A 6,856-nucleotide genomic window follows, 5' to 3' on the forward strand; every position below is an offset into this window, starting at 1 on the left:
TTATGGAAATGTACTGCTATTGGTGTGTACCAAGATGCCTGAGAACCTCTTTTGCTGATTTCTGGAAGGTCCGTATCGGTTATATTTATCCATTTTGTAGAGCCTTCTTCAACTATCAGAGTTTATTATCTAGAACTGTAAGATTAGTTACAAATTCTCATTGTCAAACTATAAATGTTGAAGTAAACTTCGACCATAGGACTAGAATTTACAAGAAAGTTAACAGACAAATACATAATGTAATATACGTGATAAGGTGCTCCATAAGATAGGCTCGAAACATCCAGTTCGAGCTAGAAAGTTTAAAAATATTAAATATTATACACAGAAAACAACTAATTATACACGAAGGTTGAGTATATTTTCAGATGTTTATTTATACTTCGCTGATTTTCATGGGATTAATAATTTCATGATTAATTAAGATACAAGTAAGGAGTTAAAAACAATATTGTGGTGGTATCGTTGCTTATCGCTACCTTTTTACTATAGAGGTAACCAAGAAAGTTCTGTCCCTTTTTATGGAGGTCTGTTCATATGGCTCTTAACACCGTGAATTGAATGCAAATGGAGATAAGGCGATGGTCAGTTGTTGATGTGGATGCCAGTGGTGTTTGTTGTAGAGGTTACCAGTTCAAGTCCCTACTAGAGGTGCAAAATGCACTTGATACCTTCTTCGCTTCACGGCCCATCAGTTTCTACCGCGAAGGAATCCATGGTCTTCCAGAGGGTCATCGATGCTGATGGGGAAATTTTTGATATTCCAGATATGTCTTAGATGACATATCGATGTTTGAAGGTGGTCGGTGAAAAAGCGACAGAACTTTCTTGGTTACCTTCATAATATTTAGTGACTTTTCGAGTCTAAATTATTGTAATAGTTGTCCCATGGATGTGCGATACCTTCTTAAATTTAAATCCATTTCTCTGGCTGAATGACAATGCTGTGTGCGTATGTAGCCCTTACCTCTGGTGCATGTGGTCTCTGGTGGACAACAGTGTGTCCGTGGGTTTTATCGGGGCACTCCTGGTTCCCCTTTCAATTAGTTCTTTATCATCACTGACTTGATTAAATCATCATCTCTCTTAGCTTAAAGGGCACAAACGTGGGGCGTTAAATTCAAAATTCTCATTTCATTTCAATGAAAGTAAGTAAAGTTTTTAGGCGACTTTATGGTTGCTGGTGATTTCTACTATAATGGTAACACACTCTTCGCAGGATTGACAGAAATGCTAAAATTTACGCAGTTTAGTACAGTCAACAGAAAACGTAATTTTCCCTGACTACTGTAGAACTATTAGGTCTAATCCAATACTGTTGTTACTGTCGCAAACACCTGAACAAATGTAACCTAATTTACATGTAAATTTTAAGCAAAACATGACAGTTGGTTAGACCTTAACACTGAAACAGAATTTTTCTGTACAGTCGATGCACGGGAAATTTCTTAATTTTAACATTAATCCTTATTGCATAGAGCGTGTTAGTCAATGAATGCATTATATGAATGGCATTGTAATTCCTTGTGCGGATAATTGGTTTTCTCTATGTACTGCACGTAAAAAGGAAGAAAACACATTGATCATACATGAGTTATAAAATTGTGAAAATTAACTAAAGTATCAATTCTTCAACAACTAAAGGAAACAAGTTTGTAGATCTTTGTCTCCATTCATGGACTAACTAAAATTTTCAGTCATTCTAATATATTTTCCTTCTCCGCACGAGAAGATCGTGCATATGACATTGAGTATGGATTGAAATAAAAACTGAAGGAAGTTAAAAATTTCGGATCTACGAAGATTCAAGCCTGCCTGTCTGGTAGAAACGCAATGTACCAACTCCTTAAGTATGCCAAAACTTTAACTACATTGAAAACCCAATTTGATGGACAATAACTCTAGAACCAAAGATCTATACTTAACCATATCTGAAATGAATGCACATTTTGATGAGATTTGTGGGAATAAATTATTGTCACGCACCTTTTTTTTTTTTTTTTGGTATTCATTAGACGTTAGAGTGACTGTTTTCTTAGTTTTTAAAAGTAAATTGTAACTCTAACTTTTATTTACAATAACTTGGAAACGAAAGATCTATACACTATAGTATTTGATATATTCAGTAACTTTGCCAAGGTCTTAGACCATGGTAATTTTAATCAAAGTCGGATAAGTTTCATCAATTTCAATATCTTTGACCATGCTAATTTTATTCAAAGTTGAATGAGTCCCATCAATCGCGTTTCAATCAAATTTCTTGATTTTACTGAGTCCAAACTCAGTGCAAATTGCTCAAGAATCAAAGGTCTACATAGTTTAAAATATCATTCTACGGTTGCAAGTGTACCAGGTTGGTACAGGTTTACCGTCATACTAAGTTTATTCAAAACCGAAGTAAAATGTATTTTACAAAGTTTAAATAGAAATTTAATCACCAATCACTCAGAATTCAGACACCTCTACACCATAATATGTTACATGAGTACTTAGCGTCTCGAAGCTTATCATCAAACCAAGTTTGTTCAAGATTGAATGAGTTTCATTGATAGCAAACCATATTTAATGTTATTCCGCAAAGTAAAAGACCAACGTTGATGATCAGTAAGTCGGGAACCTAATCTTTGTAAACCTCTTTAATGTGTATTTCTAACCCAAATTTTGGTCAAAAGTAGATCAGTTCTATCGGTTTGCCAATGTTATTCTTGTACTTGTTTTTTTTTAGTAAAATCAAATGGAATAAATATTATTTTAAAAAACCGTTGTATAAATGTGGAGGTTGATTACTGAAGACAACAGGATATATCAGAGCAGAGTTTTACAAATTTTATGTCCCTTAAAGATACGATTAAATGGGTGAAATAAAACATCTGAAGCACGCTTGACTTGACATAATTTAGGTACCAGTCATCAAGTATAGGGAACAAACTCTACTTCACTCTCAGAGGTAAGCGAAGGATATATTCTATTCAAGAATTGTTGAGAAAAATACATTTGCATATACCAAGTGGAAACTGAGAGGTTATTTTCGAGCTCATCTTTGGCAGGTAGATAACTAACAACCCAAAACAGATTGGCTGATTATATGATATATCCCAATATATAAGCATTGATTCTATGTAAATCAATATTAAAATTTCTAAACGCATAGAATTGGTTACTCACTTAATTTGCATCAACAGAAAAATGGCTGATTTATTCTATGAATAATTAGTAGATATCATTTATAATATTTTACTTCTCTAATATTTATTTTATTCAGATATGTACATGTTCGTCGTTGATAGTAGTTGTTACTAGTTCATTTCTCTTCTATGAAAGTAAAGAACTTAAAAGACACAATATGTTTTAGCACAAAAGAAGAATACGGTACTCGAAATGAAATAATCTTCAAATTAACGCAGGAAATTGCTTTTAGGCGTGAATTTTAACAGACTGATGCAGGAAAATAATCTACCGTTACATCAGTCCTGATAAATTCTCGCTCTGAAAACTTCAATTTTTAGTAATATATTTTACTACAATATCATTCAGTGTCAACGCGAACATTATTACATTTTAATGATCAACACAAGATATTTGTCGGTCATAATCACTATTAAATTCAAATACGTACTTTGTAATAAATGTTATTGATGATTGTTAAGTTGGTAATATACAAAGTGATCTATTGTTACTCTACGTAATAACCTATTTGACGCTACGACAAACACATTCGATAGAAAACTAAATTACCATGAAAACACTTTTTACGGTTATTGAGTACATAGAATTTTGTAAACATGAATGCATATACCTAGTTTATAATATTGATTTTCAACAGACATATTAACACTTTTTGGGTGAAGTCTGCTATTTTCGCAGCATATTGCGGTCACAGGAATACTGAATAGCCTAAATTGATGGTTTCTTGAATAAAGGCATAATAAAATGGAAATTGGCTAAGAGGAAGACTATATACTCGGGTAAGATTAGTTTTAAAAAATGCTTGTTCTACCTATTTTCAGTAGTCTTTCGATTTTCTATCACGTCGAGACAGACCGTACACTACCATTTCAAAAAAAAAAAATGCACAATGAATGATTGGTGTTGGATACTAAGCTCCTTTCGCTACCTGGACATGAGATTAAAAGTCACGAGATGTACAGCAATTGATTGGATTTTTTGTATCGTACCAAACAGCGAAATGTGCACAATCGACATTTTTAAATTTATGTGCCACTCTTACAAGCAGTATATATACATATTAGAATCAGAGGTCAAATATATTAAACAATAGTTACAAACAATAATGTTAAGCATTTTTGAAGAATTTTTCAGCAGCCTTGGATTTATGCTGCATAACATTATATTTTTCTTATTTTTAATTTCTCACTAATTACGAAGGAAAAATGCAATTCAAATTTAGCTGACGTTCCTGAGGACAATTGATTCGGTAATTATAATCACCCGAGATTCTAATTTGAGGTTTCTGGCTTATGTAGTAATAAAGTAATTCAATTTCTTGAACTAGATCAATAATATGTAAGTAGAATGCTTTATGTTTAGAATGTTGTAAGATGCAACGATACGATGTTCCTCATGTAATAATAAAAGTAAAAGGTAAGGTTGTACTTGCCTCACTAAGGAACATAAAATTGTTTTAAAAGAAGTAATTAAATATTGGTTTTCGGGCCATTTTAATGAGGAATTAATATCAGAAAGTTGACACGCTGCTATCTGATAAAAGATACAAAAATATGTTTCGTTAATTGGTAATGTAATATCACTGGAAATCGTGTCTATATATCCAAATGGAATTATGTTCAATACTCATCTAATACAATAATTTCTACTTAATGTATCTTTCAATAACACAGTATCAGAATCTTTATCAGCTTATTTCATTTGTCACTCCATAATCAACAAAAAAAATTCCAGAGGACAGTTTTGAAAATTTGTGAAGAAATATTTTCTTTTCATAATTTTATTCTCTGCTGATACATTTTAAGAGGCGATTGTTTACTTCGAAATAAAAAATGTTCATGTGGACTTCTAAGGAATAAAGCTACATTGTTTCACTGCAAGTGCCGTCCGAAAGAATTGGAAACATAAATTGTAATATGTGTTATTTCAAAAGACAAGGAATCGTAGAATGGCGGTCCATTTTGGTGTAAAAGAAAGTTATACCTATGCTTGATATAAAATACTCTTCTCATGATCATCACCTTTACTCTACTCTTCGAAGGAAATAGACAATATAGTGCATGAATCTATTTTGTTTCAGGTACTCTTAGCAATACCAATACGACGATTGTAGGATACTTTGTAACTTTATTCAGCATTCTTTAATTTCTTTAGGTGACTCAGAGACATGAGTACCAAATAATAAGTGTATAAATTATAAACGCGGAGACTTTTCAGAAAATTTTCAAAATATCCCTTTATTTTTCTTATCGTTTATACATTACATTTAAGCATAATGTATATTAGATGAATCCTTACTAACTAAAGATTAAATGAATTGTACGTACAATAAAATTGGAACTTGGTTGAATGGATAGTGTCACCCACTTTCAAATTGAATTTTCTACGTCGTGCTCATAACTGAGAAGACATTGTATTTCTCCCAGATACTATTGGGTAATGTGGTATTAACACATTCACAAATTATCTTTGAAATTTAACCTAATTTTATAATTTTTATGTCTGTTTTCAAGACAGTTTTGACAAGTTAAAAGCAAATCAGGAAATAATCATTTTTAGAGCAGAAGGATAAATCTAATAAGGAGAAAATTTAAATGCGTTTTGGACACATCAAAGGTGATAGTATTTCAAAAATTTGTATGAGTACTTATTTTGATATATTGGTTACAATCAAGAAAGAAATTATTCAGTTGTTTTTTTTAATTCCACAGAACGTTTGCTTATTGGTACCTATTCGGTAACTTTACATTACAGTGATTTCAGAGTATACATCATCACATTCCAAAACATTCAATAATACCTGAAAACAATTAGAAATAGGTTAACTTTGAAATGTCCATTTCAAACATAAGAAACAACTATATAGGCTTTACAACTAGTAGTAGATAATAGCATAATGGCCTGTAGTCAATTTAGGACTTATACATAATGATACAAAATTATTTCCTTAACTCGGCCTTTTTTACTAACCTTTTCATAGTTACTTTCACCACAAGATATTTTAAGTATACCATCTTGTACCATGAATACAATAACTCCATTTTTGGGAGTAACTGTATTTTTAAACTGTACATTCTCAGATGAAAGTCTTTTGAAATCCCAATAACGTAATTATTTTAGGAATTATAAGTTAATAAAGATATTTTCATGCCACTTCTCAATAGCTTTATTTGTGTTGGAATATACGAGCTCGTAACAGCTTTGCTCAGATCCATTTTGAGTTCGGTTAGGAACTTATTTTAGTAATGTAATACATTAGTGACCAATTGATTCTTCAAAGTTTAAGTTGGAATAAAAACATTTAATGGTTATATAATCTTTGATTGCCTGGCCCAATGACTGCTTTAATGTGTGAAATATAAATCTCTCTCTTATATATTTGGTGCTAACACTAAGCAAAGTTGCCTTAGTTCTCCATAATTATGTTTCACTGCCATTTTTTATAAGCGACACTTATTAGTTTAAAAATATTCTATACCATTAATAACAGTAGGATCTACACTATCCTTAATACTGATATGACATTACCAAACATGATCATCTTAACTCATTGTTTATTAAACCATCACGTTCATAACTATCAAAATGATATTTTAAGTATACTATCTTTGCTTAAAGAGGCCTAACCTATTTCATTACTTATTGTTTCGCCATTGTATATCCTCGTCGC

The sequence above is a fragment of the Thermobia domestica genome, chromosome 16, assembly GCF_964235325.1.
Source record: "Thermobia domestica chromosome 16, izTheDome1.hap1.1, whole genome shotgun sequence".
Lineage (NCBI taxonomy): Eukaryota > Metazoa > Arthropoda > Insecta > Zygentoma > Lepismatidae > Thermobia > Thermobia domestica.